The sequence below is a fragment of the Gopherus flavomarginatus genome, chromosome 3 (assembly GCF_025201925.1).
Source record: "Gopherus flavomarginatus isolate rGopFla2 chromosome 3, rGopFla2.mat.asm, whole genome shotgun sequence".
Lineage (NCBI taxonomy): Eukaryota > Metazoa > Chordata > Testudines > Testudinidae > Gopherus > Gopherus flavomarginatus.
The window spans coordinates 89,239,076-89,258,211 of record NC_066619.1 but is presented as its reverse complement, the minus strand read 5'-3'; the positions used below and the strand labels follow the sequence as shown (position 1 = coordinate 89,258,211).

At 40.4% G+C, this 19,136-nt stretch overlaps 1 protein-coding gene across 6 annotated transcripts in view; it reads left to right on the top strand.

Annotated features, from left to right (window-relative positions):
* Positions 1-18,379: 18,379 nt before the first annotated feature.
* ERCC6L2 (ERCC excision repair 6 like 2) overlaps positions 18,380-19,136 on the top strand; it is a 113,728-nt gene continuing 112,971 nt past the window's right edge. For all 6 annotated transcript variants that reach the window (XR_007773386.1, XM_050945553.1, XM_050945552.1 and 3 more), the window contains exon 1: positions 18,380-18,438. The gene's annotated coding sequence lies outside the window, so the exon portion shown is untranslated. The remainder of the gene's footprint in view (positions 18,439-19,136) is intronic.

Here is a 19,136-nt window from a genome sequence, read left to right as displayed (position 1 = left end):
TGACTCATTCTCCAGCAGCAGAACCGGACTAAACTCCGGTTCCCCTGGGCTACATGTTACCACAGTCCGGGTATAGGGCTCCATAGTCCAAATGTCCTCTATCTCCTCAGGATACTTGTCTGCTGGCAGTCCATACAGCTCCTTGTGGCATTCTTCTGATGGCGATCCTGGCAGGTCCTCAGGATACTCGCTCGTATCCTCTGACCGCAGGGCACAGCTCCACTCGGGGGCTAGTCTGCCCACAGGGAGAGGTTAGTGGTCCCTTGCTCTCAGTTTGGAGGGAGGCCACTCCACCTCATTATACTACCATATTGTAGTCACCCAGTTAAGACTTCTTAGAGTTTTGTACCTTAATTAAAGGGTATTTAATCATATATCACATGAAATTAAACTGTAAATACTAATTCATACTATATAGAAGACATTAAAGCCCAAGCTTATACTTTTCCTTCCTAAGCCCTATCTAGTACCTCCATTTTCCATTAAGGTTGATAACATTCATTTATTTTTATGGCTTCCATTGCTGTTGTACTGGAATTGAAATGCCTCATACACAAATGAAGTTATCCTCACAATAACTTTGTAAAGGTATGGAACAGGGGTTGGCAACCTCTGGCATGCAGCTTGCCAGGGTAAGCACCCTGGCGGGCCGGGCCAGTTTGTTTATCTGCTGCATCGGGAGGTTCGGCCAATCGCAGCTCCCATTGGCCACAGTTTGCCATCCCAGCCCAATGAGGGAGGCAAAAAGCTGCGGCCAGCACATCCCTTGGCCTGTGCTGCTTCCTGCCGCCCCCATTGGCCTAAGATGGCGAACTGCGGCCAGTGGGAGCCACGATTGGCCGAACCTGCCGACGCAGCAGATAAACAAACTGGCCCGGCCTGCCAGGGTGCTCACCCTGGTGAGCCGTTTGCCAGAGGTTGCTAACCCCTGGCCTAATTTATCAGAGATGTTGAGCACTCATTGCTCCTACTGACTTCAGCTGGTATAGTGGGTACTCAGTACCTCTGAAAAATCAAGCTCTAAGTGACTTGCCTATGATCAAACAGGAATTCTCTGGCAGAGTCCCACTTCCAGTACTTTAACCACAGCATCAGAATTCCTGGTTTATAACCTGAGGATCCTCTTTGATTTCTCTCTCTCCTCCCTCAATTCAGGCTTTAACGGAGTCTGGTTGTTTCTTTCTCCAAATTTCAAAAATGTACCCATTTTTGAAAGCCAAATTGCTCATCCATTTCCTCATCTCCTCTTCTCATGTCTTTTTTTTTTTTAATATATATACTACCCTGCCTCCTACCCATACTTTCCAATCTATCCCAAATAGGAGTCGCTTCACTGGCTTCCCATAAAGTTTATTTTTTCTCCTCCTCACGTTCAAAGCCCTATGTCACACAGCTACTGCCCACTGTACCTCTCTGAACCAGCCTATTTTTTAGTTTCCTTTGCCCTTTCCACTCCAGCAATCATGGTAGTCTCAAATTGTGTCATCTCCTGTCACAAAGATCTCTCTTCCTTTCTCCTTGCTGCCCCATAGTGCTTTAAGCACTCTTCCAAATTTGTTTGCCAAGCCTTCAACTTAAAACCCATTTCTGCACCATTGCCACAAAAACACAGGTGTTTTTACACTTAAAAATAATGGAAGTAAGCCTTGAAGTTTGTTTCCCTGAACTGAACAGTCACTTAATCATATCCATTACTGATTTCACTATTTGCCTGTCCCCTTCCTGCTGTATGTTACTGTCCGTTACAGCTATTCCCCTATTCCATTTTGTTTCCCCAGACTCCATTTTGTTTTCTGTTCTCCTGTGGCCGCCCTTCCCTGGCTGTTAAGTTGTTTACCAGGGCCACTGCCCTTCTCAAAGGGAGGGCCTCTTAAGTTGTTTAACAAGAGCCATTGCCCTTCTCAAAGGGATGGCCACTTGTGCTGCATGCTAAGTGGGACCACTGCCCTTTTCAAAGGGTTAGTCCTGTTATCACCTCGTTGAACCTGGGCTTGGTGTAGGGTAGGCAATGTCCAGAGCTGCAAGGCCTATTGTGGTTTTAAGATCCTGGGCATGAGTCATAGTCTCATGTGCTCTTGAGTCACCTATTGCACAGGACTATGTCCAGGCATGTCTCTGGGCTTACCTTCAGTTTTTCTCCTGTGCCCCCTCCCCTGTGACAGAGGGAGCCTATCAGGATTACTGGTGGGAAACTGCCCAAGTTTGCCTTTAAAACCAGACATTTTTGAAACACACCTCAGAAAGGTTCCTGCATTGCTGCCTGGTCTGATCAGCCAGGGGTTCTGGGGGGTCCTTTCTCCGCTCTCGTTTTATTTTTGAGCGTACCCCCATTTTTGAAAAACCCCCCCCACGAAGAACGAATTGCTACCTGAGAGATCTCCTGATTATTGAGACTGTACCGAACCCTCCTTGCCTCTTCTGATGTTGCTGCTGCTTCTGCCTTTGCTGCTGCCTTGGGGACTGGTAAGAATCCCTCTGTAAAACTTTCTATACTTTTATTTTGTTATTTTAGCTGCTGGCTCTGTTTCCCCAGCACACAGACTCAAGCTAAACCTTGGTCTGTGTCTTAAAACCTCTCTTAAACTACAGGGCTCTTTGCCACTGCTAAGCTCTGCTCCTGTGGGCTTTGCCTTGGGGCTCTCTGCTTTCAGCTGTATCCACCGCTGTAGCCACCATCCCTTGGCTTCCTTGGGAGCTGGGTCCTGGATACATACCACTCTGCCCTCTGTAACCTCCCCATAGCATAAGGTGCACCATAGGTCTTGTTTTTTTTTTTAATTTAATAAGTCATAGTTTGTTAAGATTGTAGAGCTTGTAAGTTTCTGTGATATTTGTTGTGTTGCCTAATTGTTGGTTAAGATAAGTTTAGAAAATCATTGCCTGGTTGTATTCTGTAGCTGCTTGTCATTTTATATAAGTTTGATTAAGTTAGGGGATAGATAAGGTTTTTACTATTTGAATTTGTCTTCCCACTGCCCCAATCCCCCCCCCCCCCCCCGCGAGCTCCCCAGTCACTCATTGCAGTCTCTCTGCTGTTTAAACTTGCAGCCTGTCTGCTCTCTGTGTCTCCCTGAGTTTAAATCTCCCTCTGTAGCGCCTCTATCTTTGGTTTCTGCTCCACCACGTGCTCCTCTTCCCCCATCCCCTAACCTCATTCCTCTACCACTGCCTTTCTCTCTCTCTCTCTCTCTTTTAATCCCTTCCCCCACGTGTTCACCCCGCTCCTACTGCTGCCAAACCTCAATTGTATTACTGAAGTCTAGCATAAAACCCCATTGGTTACCCTTTTTCTCTCTCACACACCTCACATTTTATATTTACACCACTGTGACACATTTTTACCTAGAGTTGTTGGTTATTTAACACATTTTACCCATAACTGTTAGTTGGTTATATGCTGCTGTGACACACCCTTTACCTAGAAATTGTTAGCTACCTGTTACATTTATACTTCAGTGTTAGTTGGTTACCAACTGTATTGTACCCCACTGTATTGTACCCCACTATTGAAACCCCCTATACTATACTAAAAGAACTCCCTCCCCAATTGCCTACCTTAACAAACCCCATACCCCTCACTATTAAATTTTCCCTGTTTTTGCATTTTCTTAATAAAGTTTATTTTGCACCCCACCTGTGTGGTAATTGCTCCCCAAGATCCCATATACCTGCAGGCAGGGACAGTTACATCCTCACTTGTCTGTCAAGTCCATCAGTTAGATTGTAAACTCTTTGGAGTAAGGACTGGTCTCTTCTGTGCTTTCTTTAAAGCAATTAGCATGTTTGTGGACTCTATGAAGTAATAAATAATAGTAATAGTTTACTATAAACAGCATTACATTCTGTCCATCGGTGGAGTTTCATCAGTGTAAAGGAGGGCAGAACTAAGCCCATCAACTCTATTTCAAGAGTATAACATCTTTTATAATGGCTATTACTGGAAACAGTCTGGCTACACTGCATAATTTTGAACTAGTTATAGCAGTGTCTGTTCCAGGATATTAGAAAGACAAGTTGAGTGAAGTGATAGCTATTATTGGATCTACTTCTGTTGGTGAGAGAGACAAGCTTTCAAGCCCCAGAGGTCTGGGAAAGGTGCAAGATGGAACAGGTTATTTAGCACAAGTAGTTAGTGGATCTTGTGATGCTCGGAGTATCTTTCTCAGATCTGAAGAAGAGCTCTGTGTGGCTCAAAAGCTTGTCTTTCTCACCAACAAAAGTTAGTTCAATAAAAGATACTACCTCACCCACCTTGTCTTTTTAGTTTAAAATCAGTCTTGCCTCCATTCATTTCCTTTTTAACACACTCTGCATATATTTTGGACTTTTGTCCTTTTGATACCAATCAACTATGGATGATTCTTGGAATTTTATAGGGCTTTACATTCTGTAAAGTGATTGCAATGACTTACCAGAGATGCAGGCAGGAATACTGCAGCTGGAAACAATGTCATCTAACTTAAATCATTTTCTTTCCACTGATGACTTTTGTTCAGTTCCTTAAAATTAAAACCATCCCCTCACAAGGTTAATGCTGCTCCTATTACACTGAAGTTCACAGATTGCATCCATCAGTAAAAAGGCATTATCACAGCAAATATATTCAGGATCATAATCCTGGAATGCTTGGTGGCTTAACAGATTTAGGACATTGATTAAATTATTGTCTGAAGTGGAGTATTTGTGAAATGACTGTGGTGGACTTGGATGAACTTTTAAGGAATATAGATCACTTAGCAAACTCCGCATGTGCTATTTCTACACAGAAATTCATAAAACTATAGTTTATGACATGGTGAAATGCTGTATGCAGTGTAATGGTACTCTCGGTGCAACAGCAAAATGCAAGGTGGAACAGGTTGTTTATTGTAAGTACTTAGCACATATTGTAATGGAGAAAAGTTGTAAGCTGTGATTTTTTGCTGGAAGCTCCAAAACTACTGCACTAGAGCACTGAAATTGAATTGCCATTTTTGAGAGAATAGATTTGGGAGAGATGGGATTATTGCTAGAAAATAAGTTATAGACCTCCACCAAAACTTATAAACATTGAGGATATATACAATATCTTTGTTCTCTCTGTGTAAATATATACAATGTATATTCACACATAATTACCTACATACACTGGAAAATACATATTTGAAAGAGGAGTATAGTGTTTAAATGAAATGTTTACACTTGATCATATTTTCTTGGTATATAATGTGCAGAAATAAATATAGTAAGTTGCAATAGTTTAAAATTGAAAAATATGCACTCAGATTCAGATCTGAATTTTGGAATTATTAAATCTTGGTTTTGTTTTATGCTCATCTCTTTTATGCATGCCTCTAACTACTTTACTTATAAACAAATTCAGACTAGAAATAAAGTGAACATTTTTTACATTGAGGGCAATGAACCATTGGAATAAACTACATATGGATGTAAGGAGTTCTTCATCACTGAAGTATTTAAATCAAGACTAGATGTCTTCTAAATTTTATTCAGTAGCTCAAGAAGAAGGTATGGATCGAATGCAGAGTAAATTCTCTGCCCCGTGTTATACTGGTCAGATTAAGTGATCATAATGGCCCTTCAGGTCTTAAAATCTATGAACCTATATAATTGTAGAAAATATAATTAATAAATACTGAATTATTTTGACATAGAAAATGTTTTAAATTGATATTTTGCATATGTGTAGACGCACATCTGATATAGAGTAAGGGAGTAAGGGAGTAGGGTGCATCCAAAGCCCAAGATTTGGTGGTGATGGGGGACTTCAACTATCCAGATATATGTTGGGAAAATAACACCGCGGGGCACAGACTATCCAATAAGTTCCTGGACTGCATTGCAGACAACTTTTTATTTCAGAAAGTTGAAAAAGCTACTGGGGGAAAGCTGTTCTAGACTTGATTTTAACAAATAGGGAGGAACTTGTTGAGAATTTGAAAGTAGAAGGAAGCTTGGGTGAAAGTGATCATGAAATCATAGAATTTGCAATTCTAAGGAAGGGTAGAAGGGAGTACAGCAGAATAGAGACAATGGATTTCAGGAAGGCGGATTATGGTAAGCTCAGAGAGCTGATAGGCAAGGTCCCATGGGAATTAAGACTAAGGGGAAAAACAACTGAGGAAAGTTGGCAGTTTTTCAAAGGGATGCTATTAAGGGCCCAAAAGCAAGTTATTCCGATGGTTAGGAAAGATAGAAAATGTGGCAAAAGACCACCTTGGCTTACCCTTGAGATCTTGCGTGACCTACAAAATAAAAAGGCGTCATATAAAAAATGGAAACTAGGTCAGATCACAAAGGATGAATATAGGCAAATAACACAGGAATGCAGAGGCAAGATTAGAAAAGCAAAGGCACAAAATGAACTCAAACTAGCTATGGGAATAAAGGGAAACAAGAAGACTTTTTATCAATACATTAGAAGCAAGAGGAAGACTAAGGACAGGGTAGGCCCACTGCTCAATGAGGAGGGGGAAACAGTAACGGGAGACTTGGAAATGGCAGAGATACTTAATGACTTCTTTGTTTCGGTCTTCACTGAGAAGTCTGAAGGAATGTCTAGTATAGTGAATGCTTACGGGAAGAGGGTAGGTTTAGAAGAGAAAATAAGGAAAGAGCAAGTAAAAAATCACTTAGAAAAGTTAGATGCCTGCAAGTCACCAGGGCCTGATGAAATGCATCCTAGAATACTCAAGGAGTTAATAGAAGAGGTATCTGAGCCTCTAGCTATTATCTTTGGGAAATCATGGGAGACGGGGGAGATTCCAGAAGACTGGAAGGGGGCAAATATAGTGCCCATCTATAAAAAGGGAAATAAAAACAACCCAGGAAACTACAGACCAGTTAGTTTAACTTCTGTGCCAGGGAAGATAATGGAGCAGGTAATCAAAGAAATCATCTGCAAACACTTGGAAGGTGGTAAGGTGATAGGGAATAGCCAGCATCGATTTGTAAAGAACAAATCGTGTCAAACTAATCTGATAGCGTTCTTTGATAGGATAACAAGCCTTGTGGATAAGGGAGAAGCGGTGGATGTGATATACCTAGACTTTAGTAAGGCATTTGATACAGTCTCGCATGATATTCTTATAGATAAGCTAGGAAAGTACAATTTAGATGGGGCTACTATAAGGTGGGTGCATAACTGGCTGGATAACCGTACTCAGAGAGTAGTTGTTAATGGCTCCCAATCCTGCTGGAAAGGTATAACAAGTGGGGTTCCGCAGGGGTCTGTTTTGGGACCGGTTCTGTTCAATATCTTCATCAACGATTTAGATGTTGGCATAGAAAGTACGCTTATTAAGTTTGCGGACGATACCAAACTGGGAGGGATTGCAACTGCTTTGGAGGACAGGGTCAAAATTCAAAATGATCTGGACAAATTGGAGAAATGGTCTGAGGTAAACAGGATGAAGTTCAATAAAGATAAATGCAAAGTGCTCCACTTAGGAAGGAACAATCAGTTTCACACATACAGAATGGGAAGAGACTGTCTAGGAAGGAGTATGGCAGAAAGAGATCTAGGGGTCATAGTGGACCACAAGCTTAATATGAGTCAACAGTGTGATACTGTTGCAAAAAAAGCAAACATGATTCTGGGATGCATTAACAGGTGTGTTGTAAACAAGACACGAGAAGTCATTCTTCCGCTTTACTCTGCGCTGGTTAGGCCTCAACTGGAGTATTGTGTCCAGTTCTGGGCACCGCATTTCAAGAAAGATGTGGAGAAATTGGAGAGGGTCCAGAGAAGAGCAACAAGAATGATTAAAGGTCTTGAGAACATGACCTATGAAGGAAGGCTGAAGGAATTGGGTTTGTTCAGTTTGGAAAAGAGAAGACTGAGAGGGGACATGATAGCAGTTTTCAGGTATCTAAAAGGGTGTCATCAGGAGGAGGGAGAAAACTTGTTCACCTTAGCCTCCAATGATAGAACAAGAAACAATGGGCTTAAACTGCAGCAAGGGAGATTTAGATTGGACATTAGGAAAAAGTTCCTAACTGTCAGGGTAGTTAAACACTGGAATAGATTGCCTAGGGAAGTTGTGGAATCTCCATCTCTGGAGATATTTAAGAGTAGGTTAGATAAATGTCTATTAGGGATGGTCTAGACAGTATTTAGTCCTGCCATGAGGGCAGGGGACTGGACTCGATGACCTCTCGAGGTCCCTTCCAGTCCTAGAGTCTGAGTCTATGAGTCTATGGTTATATGCTGGAAGTACAAAGTAGTTTGTGGCCTTGAGGAATCAGAGAGTGTATTTGGCTTGGATAGTATACTCGGGAATTGAGCACATGAATGAAGATGGTATTACCTGATGATTTTCTTAACTTTTAGTGATTGCGTGATGGTATTTGCATCTGAACAACCTTAATGTCAACTAGCAAAGGGTGTTTGTTGTTTGAGTGACGGTATATAAATTACACCTTTTTTTTGAATGAAAACTAAAATAGTTGTATTTCTCATAATCCTGTTCTTTTTTCATGTATTGATGAAGAGAATGTGTATAGAATATCAATTTTAATCTAATAAAAGGAACCCACAACTTATTTTTTATTAAAACTAATAGAATGTCACTCTGATATGTTTCTGAACTAAATTTCCCTTTACCGTAATTGGTTTAATAATTCCTTTGATTATTTGGAAGATCAGCCTGTATGATGTCCTATTATTTCTCTTATTTTCCTTTTTTCTTCATTTTGATCCTATACAGAGGACTTTAAAAGCAAAACAATTGGCAAGTTTAGTATTATATTGGACCTACCTACATCTGGTCTTACATTTCATAAATTGGCATTAGGCTTAGAAGTTCAAGTTTTAATCAAAAGTTGTATTTTCAAATGCATTTTACATTTCTCTGGAAAATATCCCTGTGTGTAGTGTTTGTGTTACTGCTTTAATACATTAATTACCCTGATTCATCAGAAATAATCTCTGACCTGGTCCCAGAAGTCTGTGGCTTCTGATTCTATGGAAGTCTTATCATTTTAGTAATAAAGCTCAGCCTGCTAAAAACAAAACAAAATAAACCCTACAAGAACAAAATTATCCCCTTTCCTCCATAAACACATAGTCATCCTGGGTGTTTTGCAGGTCCCAGTTGATGAATTATTTATTTGACTAGCCACTGTTTGACTAGTTCTAGTGTTTACACCCTTAATATATTTTAGATAGCATGTGTCTCCTGAGCAGACGCTTAACCAAGCTACATGTGTTTTGTTACATGCATTGTGTGCATAGTGGCTCAGAAGAAATATAGTGGAGATATAAATTGTATAAAACATTTTTATTCGGAATGTTTGAGTCAGACTTTGCATTTAAACAACCAAGAAACTTTTAACTAAAATCAGAGGAGGCTATATATTAGTGTGTGTGTGGGAGAAGGAGAGAGAAAAGCATTCACATCTTGATTTATTTTAAAATGACAGAAGCACATTATGGCCGGCACAGCTAACAAGGTAAACTTTCGAAAAGAAATAAAAATGAAATGAAAAATATACATCTTGAGGTTGATGATTCTCTCTTTTTGGTGGCATATGTGTTCACTGCAGCAAGAGTCAAATAGCAACAGACCCGCACAGAAACAATGCAGCTTTTGGTGGGGTTATCCAATTACAGTGATGTCTCTCTGGCTGGAATTCTCATCTACCATCTATTTAGATGGCTAGCCATAATAAATAAATAAATTAAAATCTGGTACAACTACCAAATGAGTTGTCTGTTCAAGATTGGGTGATTTTGAGTGAGGAAGGTATTCAGGAAAATCAAAACGTCTCCTCCTCCCGTTTCAGACCACGTTTGCATCTCATCTGATCTTGGGGTGGCTTTTGAACAGTGTTTTCTACCAGCTAATATGGGCAACTTGACATCAATTAAAAGGGAAGAATTAATATAAAAAGGGAAATAAAAACAACCCAGGAAACTACAGACCAATTAGTTTAACTTCTGTGCCAGGGAAGATAATGGAGCAAGTAATTAAAGAAATCATCTGCAAACACTTGGAAGGTGGTAAGGTGATAGGGAATAGCCAGCATGGATGTGTAAAGAACAAATCATGTCAAACCAATCTCATAGCTTTCTTTGATAGGATAACGAGTCTTGTGGATAAGGGAGAAGCGGTGGATGTGATATACCTAGACTTTAGTAAGGCATTTGATACGGTCTCGCATGATATCCTTATCGATAAACTAGGCAAATACAATTTAGATGGGGCTACTATAAGGTGGGTGCATAACTGGCTGGATAACTGTACTCAGAGAGTAGTTATTAATGGCTCCCAATCCTGCTGGAAAGGTATAACAAGTGGGGTTCCACAGGGGTCTGTTTTGGGACTGGCTGTGTTCAATATCTTCATCAACGACTTAGATGTTGGCATAGAAAGTACGCTTATTAAGTTTGCACACAATACCAAACTGGGAGGGATTGCAACTGTTTTGGAGGACAGGGTCAAAATTCAAAATGATCTGGACAAATTGAAGAAATGGTCTGAGGTAAACCGGATGAAGTTCAGTAAAGACAAATGCAAAGTGCTCCACTTAGAAAGGAACAATCAGTTTCACCCATACAGAATGGGAAGAGACTGTCTAGGAAGCAGTATGGCAGAAAGAGATCTAGGGGTGATAGTGGACCACAAGCTAAATATGAGTCAACAGTGTGATACTGTTGCAAAAAAAGCAAATGTGATTCTGGGATGCATTAACAGGTGTGTTTTAAACAAGACACGAGAAGTCATTCTTCCGCTCTACTCTGCGCTGGTTAGGCCTCAACTGGAGTATTGTGTCCAGTTCTGGGCACCGCATTTCAAAAAAGATGTGGAGAAATTGGAGAGGGTCCAGAGAAAAGCAACAAGAATGATTAAAGGTCTTGAGAACATGACCTATCAAGGAAGGCTGAAAGAACTGGGTTTATTTAGTTTGGAAAAAAGAAGACTGAGAGGGGACATGATAGCAGTTTTCAGGTATCTAAAAGGGTGTCATCAGGAGGAGGGAGCAAACTTGTTCACCTTAGCCTCCAATGATAGAACAAGAAGCAATGGGCTTAAACTGCAGCAAGGGAGATTTAGGTTGGACATTAGGAAAAAGTTCCTAACTGTCAGGGTAGTTAAACACTGGAATAAATTGCTTAGGGAGGTTGTGGAATCTCCATCTCTGGAGATATTTAAGAGTAGGTTAGATAAATGTCTGTCAGGGATGGTCGAGACAGTATTTGGTCCTGCCATGAGGGCAGGGGACTGGACTCGATGACCTCTCGAGGTCCCTTCCAGTCCTAGAGTCTATGAATATAAATCACAAATTCTTCAGATAGTACTTTTTTTTTCTTCTTTTTGAATCGACTTTATTTTTTGTTTCCTTTCATGTGTGTTGGTGTCAGTAAAATTCAGATAACTGGATATCTGAGAATAGAGGGAGAAAAAACTTTTTGTCTTTGGTTGCCTGGAATCCCTTTTTGTCCTTAAAAAAACAAACTCGGCTGTAATCTCCATAAACCATTTTTAAGACTACTATTCCTGATGGAAAACTCTGTTCCATTTCTGAAACATTTTGTTTTTGTAAGGTAAAGTGAGTAACACATAATAAAAGATTCAATGAAGAATAATTATGTTGATTCAGTTTAACGAGGCCCAGAGTACGAATGTGACTGGTCAACCAGTCTTCCGAGTATTCATTTGCCTTTTTGAAACATATAGTACCATTCCACACAAGTATCTGTTACAAATAGAAGCAACAAGCCTCATTACCCAGTCCTCACTCTGAGCAACCATGAAAGCAGAGTGTTGCTGACATGATCCATTTATGAACAATATTTATTTAAAGATGAAACTTCAGATTTTCCTCAAATCCTTTAACCAGACACATTGGGGAAATGAATCTACTTCATAACACTTGTGGAATCAGTCTCTCAAGATTAGTCAGGCTAGGCAACATATCATCTGGAAGACTAACTTTAAAGGACAGTTTAGCAACCGGTAATTATAATAATACCATCCTGGCTTCTGAGTGGTTAGGAATATTTGGTCTCCAGGAGTGGGTTAGTCCCTTGTTAAGAGAACATGGGTTGACGCAATATGATGGATAGCTATATCTGATTTATTAATATTAATCTAAGCTTCTGAAATGTTATATTTTCTGTATGGAAGTCTTGTCCAAACAGCTCCCATGGGGTGCCTAGCTAGTGTGTCCAGACTTGTATTTTCAATTCTGTGAATCGTGGAATTGTACAGAATAAGATTTTATAGGTGGATTGTCAGGGCTATTTACTATGCATGTGAGGTTGGAAGTGTATATTTGATAAAGATATAACTTATTGCGCATATCTTTTTTGTGCTGGGCCAAAGGGTGAATCAGACCCAATTTGGCTTTAGAAGATGATTTAACTGGGGTAGCCAGACCTCTGTATTTTTTCAGAATAGATAATATAGTTGTGTGTTTATACCAGGACTGAGTTTCTACCACAGGCTTCCTGAGAGTTGAGACATACACTTTCGTACGTGGGGAATGTATGACAATATGCTCATGTGTCAAACTATATACTTGAGATACAGAAGGACTTTCTGATATATGAGGTGTTCATTTTGTTTAATTCAGATCCACAACTAAATTCTGAGCCCAGGTTAGTGACACTTTTCATAGCGCCAACCCATGCCTAATTTTCATTGTAGTTCCCAGTGACGGGAGTGGGACTTGTGGATGGTCAGCACTTCTGAAAAACAGTCATCTGCTTCTATTTCAAACTGAAATAGAGGTTGTCACAATCCTAGCTAGCTCCCCTTTGTAGATACTTAGCAGACAGCTGTATTTGGACCTACACACTGGATCTGTGTGATTTTTAAGCTCCTCTGACTCTGGGAAGGCTCCATTCACAGGCTCTGGCCTCTCAGGCTCTCTTCCCCTGGCAGACTCTGTCTGATTCCACTCTGAGGGAATGGGGCTTATAGTCTAGATGCCTTCGGCCCCTAGGACCAGTACCGACACTCCAACCACTCAAGCACAGCCTTCCCAGCACTCCACCCTCATTGATGCTCCAGTTCATAGTGTAACCCTGCTGAGACACTTGACAGCTGAAACAAGGAAGACATAGACTTTGCAGAGGAATTTCTTTTGTTTATAGACAAAGCACAGGAGATACTTAGATATAAGCAAAATAAAAACACTTGTACATAATTTCTTCACCACTGGAAAGTGTTCTTTGGGTTTTGGTCTGTGCCTTCAGGGGTCTGAGATCCCTTCTCCTGGACTCCTGGCTGAGGCCATGTCTACACTATGAGCACTACAGCAACACAGCTACAGCACCGCAGCTGTGCTGCTGTAGTGTCGTAACAGAGATGCTTCCTACAGCAACAGAAGGGTTTTTTTGTTGTTGTTGTTTTTTTGTCAACGTAGGTAATTCACTTCCTGAAGCAATGGTAGCTAGGCTGATGGCTAGGTTGATGAAATAATTATTTTGTGTCTACATCAGGAGTTAGATTGATTTAGTTACGACTATTGGGGAGCTGAGGGGTATGTGAATATTTTTTTGTTCCCTGAACCTCCCAGAACCTCCCAGAGTCTGTTTTTTAAAAAGCCAATTCTAACACCTTGTTTCTTTGTTCCTTCTTTTCTGCTGGGCATTTTCAACTGCACCAATCCCTGCTCCTACAGACACTCTGGGTAGAACTGGTTTTCCCCTATGCTGCAGCTATCCCATTGTTCCAAGGTGCCTCTTGACCCTGGACCCAGCCTTATGGCAATGATTTTCTCTCCTGTTGATCTCCTTTCTCTGACTCAGAAGAGTTGACATGAAGTGCAATCATGTTACATGTGAAATGATTTCTATTGGTAGAATGCATCTGTACAAGAGCACTTATCCTACCCTTCTCCTCCCTTTGGCTGTAACACTTGTACTGTTGTCTTAAGAAACCTAAACCAAAATAAAATTAAATATGAATAGAGTTCATATTTAGGTACAGAATTTGAGTATAAATATTTGAGTACTGAAGAACTATTAACTGAAAACTGGAAGTCCTTTTACAATATTTTCCAGACAGCGAATAATGTATGAGATATTTTAGGAAGCATAGCAAATAATTTCTAGCTTGAGCTGGAAAGAGCAGATTTCTGGAAAACTTTTAAAGGTACAAACAAATGGAAATCCATCCATTGGCTTTTAAAAAATGTTCATTATGGGCTTGATCCTAAAAGGGGTTTGCACAGCAAATTCCTATTCTCAGTGGGCTAGAGTCTCTATTGTGCTCCAGTCCTTTTGCATCATTCAGGTGGTACAGGGGACAGGTCATGGTTGTAAATGGCCAACAGAGAATTTCTCTGGCACAGATGAACTCTTGCATGGAATAAATTTGGCAGAGTCAGCTCCTGTGCCATCCACCATAGTGCAAGGGGGTACTGGAAGAGACAGGTGGCCTGGATGTAAAGGAGAGTTCTGTATTTGGGCCCTAATTCTGCTCCTCTTTAAGACGACAGTTTTTTCATTGACTTAAATGGAAGCAGGCTCAGGCCTTTGGAGTACTTACAGGATTGGGTCCCCTGTTCACTCATTAACAAAGTTAGTGTGTTTAAGCAACAGTTTTAGCATAGTGCCCTTTCTCTTTGTACAAGATTTGGTGCAACTATAGGACCTAGGTTGCAACAATGATCTCCATGGTCACAGTTCATGTCAATAACGTCACAGAGGCCACTCTTGTTAGCTCAGTAGAGTAGACCTGCATTTCAAATTCCATGAAGTAATTAGTTGAATTGCTTGTTTAGTTCCATAATGTTTTCTACAAAAATATGCTTTTAAATCCCCTTTTCACTATTGATTCTTCTACAAATGGCAGCTGCATTGGGAGGAAGTGCAATTACTATACATCCAGCTACCATACCAGCTATCTTTTGCTCCATTCGCAAACAGCCGTCTCTATTTCAGGCTAGAGTACAGATTGGTATAGAAGAAGAAAAAAAATAAAAAATAATTGGGTAAATTGGAAGCTTAACAAAGAATACGGGCCAAAAAAACTGGCAAGCAACACTACCCAATAAATTAAAAAGGAAGACATATTTTCTGAGTCAACTCTAATATTTAAGTGGATACTTATCACTAGGATCCTTAAAAAATATGTGGGGGAAAAGGAAGAAGTCTGATCTTGTTGCTAAATACAGAACCAAGGTTAATTTATTTTGGGCACACAGACATTATTTCAAGGGAATAATATTGTATATACCAGTGGTTGGCAACTTTTCAGAAGTGGTGTGCCGAGTCTTCATTAATTCACTATAATTTAAGGTTTCACATGCCAGTAATACATTTCAACATTTTTAGAAGGTCTCTTTCTATTAGTCTATAATATATAACTAAACTATTATTGTATGTAAAGTAAATATGGTTTTTAAAATGTATAAGAAGCTTCATTTAAAATTAAATTAAAATGCAGAGCCCTCCCGGACCAGTGGCCAGGACCCAGGCATTGTGAGTGCCACTGAAAATCAGCTCATGTGCTGCCTTTGGCATGTGTGCCAGAGGTTGCCTACCCCTGGTATATACTTAGATGGTTTCAGTTATTCATGTGCAGGAGAAAAACGACATCAAGTAGGTTGACAGTGTTATTTCTCAAACTGATTCGAAGTTACAGAAATGATACATAGAGATGTCAATGAAAGAGCTGCAGTCCATAGAAAGCAGTGTATAACAACATTCTCTATTTTTCAGAACCTGAAGCCAGCAGGATCACATTAGTCAATAACCAGGTCAGGATATGGCAGGAGGAAATGTAGACAGTCTAATATATGTAGTTTAGTAATTTAAGCAGGTAAAGGACATTCTATCTACTGTATTATCTTGTAATGATAAAGTTTTCTTGAAAGAAACTACTGATTATTTTAGTTAATGAACTCAGCGTTGTTTTGTGGATGGAAAAAAGATGGTATTTTGTTTAATTCTCTATTCCTTGGATATGAGTTTGAAATTTGTTTTTTGAGGGTTTGGAGATTTTTGGGTGGGAAGAACTCCACACTATGTCACTTTCATTTCTCACTGTAAAAATTGGAGGAAGAGGGTTGTTTTTTTTTCCGGAGTTATCTTTTAGGATTTTATTGAAGATTTTTAGGACCAAATTCAGAGGTGTGTGTAAATGGTATAAATCAGCCCTCACTAGACGCAGACTCTTTTACATATTGTAGCAATAGCACGAGAGTCTAAAATGGTGTAATTTCCACATCAAGGAGATTAAAGTAAGAATCATCCACTGGAATAGGAGTTAGAAGACCTGGGGTGAAATCCTGATCCCATTGAAGTCAATGAGAATTTTGCCACTGACTTCAGTGCAGCTAGGATTTCAACTCTGTGCTCTATTTCTGCCTCTGCTGCTTACCTGCTTTGTATCATTAGGCAAGTCACTTATTATTAATTTGTATTACCATAGTGCCTACGAGTCCAAGTCATGGATCAGGACCTCATCGTACCAGGTGCTGAATAAAAGCAGAACAAAAGACTTTCCTTGCCCCCGAAAATCTTACAGTCCACTACTAGGTGCAACTGCTGGGAAAAGTAATATATATTTAAGATGATTCTGGAAGTCATGAGATGAGACATGATTGTTTCTCTCTTGCTAATTTGGAATTTGCTATATTAACAAACAGTTCTTCTAACCTCCAGTTTTAGAGAACAGTGTTACACACCTTACATGTAACTTGTCATGGAATCTAATTCTGTGTTCATTCAAAGATGGCATCCTTCTTGACTGACCTTTTGCTTATTTGGTGGGTTTAGGAGGGCCACAGTTCATAAAAATACACTGACCTCAAAGTGCTGGTGATTTAGGGCTAAATTTGGGTTTCACAGTCAATGGAAATTTTGTCATTGACTTTACCAACTTGGCACTTAGGAAACTATTGCACAATTTAATATGTTTAAAATAGACCTGTCAAATGATCTTAAAAAATAGCAATTAGTTACAAGATTTAAAACTCACTATTAATCACAGTTTAAATTATATTAATAGAATACCAATTTAAATTAATTACAAATATTTTGGATGTTTTTCTGCATTTTCAAATATCTTGATTTCAATTATAACACAGCATACAAAGTGTACGGTGCTCACTTTATATTATTTTTATTACAAATATTTGCACTGTAAAGATAAAGAAAAGAGAGTATTTTTCAATTCACCTCATACAAGTACTGTAGTTCACTCTATCATGAAAGTGCAACTTACAAATATAGAAATTTTTTTTAATATAACTGCACTCAAAACCAAAACAATGTAAAACTGCATGCATACAAGTCAAAGCATGAAGGAGCATACAAATGTTTAGTACATCTGGCACCTAAATACCTTACAATGCCAGCTACAAAAGTGTCATGGGAACTCCTGTTCATGTGACATTGTAAAGAGGAAATGGGCATCATTATCTCCTGTAAATGTAAAACTTGTTTGTCTTAGAGATTGGCTGAACAAGAAGTAGGCCTGAGTGGACTTGTATGAGGTGGATTTAAAAATATTATATTTTTGTTTATCTTTACAGTGCAAATATTTGCAATCAAAAATATCAGTACGGTACTTTGTATTCTGTGCTGTAATTGAAATCAAGATATTTGAAAATGCAGAAAAACATTATAAGTGTGATTAAAACTTATTTAATGGTGACTTTTAAAATGTAGTTTGTTTTGCATTAATCGCATGTATTAACTGCGACTGACAGCCCTAGTTTAAAATTTTTTGAGGAGGCTTGCTATCCTGGTAGCAATAGTTATATGAAGGTTGTTAATGCCGGAGCCTAGCTAAATTCCAATTTGAGTAGTCCTACTCTGCCTGGGTACATTGCTCCTGTATTCCAGATTCTGTCTTCACTGCGTGTCTTAAATCATGTAGTAGTACTGTCATATGTGCAGTGCTACTATAACACACTACCAGTGTGGCTGTGAAATCTCCCGCTATCAATGTATTTTTATTCTGTACTTTCAGTGTTACTTTAACTGTGAGTGCTGTGAGCAAATGGGAATACCAGAGTTAATACATTCTTATAGCACTATCCTTTTAGCCTCTACCCTAAAAATTAAACAGGACCCCTCCCGCAAAGTAGTGTCTGGAACAGTGCACGTGGCTACTCCCCGACACAGTCCACCTAGCTGCTCAGGGACCCCGCTCAGGGCAGGAGCAACGTGCTTTAGGGTTAGGCCCTGCAAGTCAGTAACAGCCCCAGGATGGAGGGGCTTCACTGGGCCGGCTGCATCCCTGCCCTGCGTCGGCACAACAACGCTCCACAGCCCTTCCAGAGAGAGCCGGGCGCATAGCGCGAGTTGAAGACATCACGTTAGTTGCTCCTGACCCCAACAGCTCTTCTACCGGCGTTGCGGCGCCTTTAAGAGAAAATCCCGTAGCGCCTCTTCCACATCTCGCGATATTTGGCTGGAGGCACAGGCTGGAGTGGAGCAGCCGCAGCACCCGGTGGGGAGGCTGCGCAGCTGGGGTCGGTGCGAGGCGGGTGCAGCCCAGGCAAGGAGCAGGGAGGCGCGAGGCGGGTGTCTGTCCCCCCGAGCTGGGAGAGGGGAGCTGCCTGGAGTCCAGCTCCCCCCAGAGTAGTCTCCCTCCCCGGCCTGTTCTCGTGCAGCCCCCGCCCGTCCGCCACCCTCGGGAATCCCGCTGCGGGGACAAGGGAATGGGGGGATTGCAACTGACCAGCGCCAGCCACACCCCGCACAGGGGGGTTTGCAAACGCTGCCCTTGAACTATTCCCTCCTTATCAACATATTCCAACCAATCTCCAGTGCCAGGGGGGTTTTAATAGTCTCTGAAACACATTCATGGCAGCGAATATGTGATCTTTTCCGCACCCTCTTTTCCAAGAAAGTTAGAGAGCTTTGGGGCTTAAGCAGAACGTCTCTACTTAGCTGTAAATGAAAGCGCGATGTACTTTAGAGGATTGGGGTGAGGACTGAGGAGGTGTTATGCTGTCAATGAACATTTTGTTACTTCCTAAACACGTCTGATTTCGTGATAAAGGGTCATGGGGAGGAGTGGGAAGAAGCATGGGATCTTAACTAGGGTTCTTAACTAGGGGAAATACTGAAATAATTTAATAGAATAGATTTTTCTATATAATGTAATGAAAGATCCCAGTCCTGCATTATTTGTGTAACTGGAGTTGTATGTGCACAAGGAGTGGAA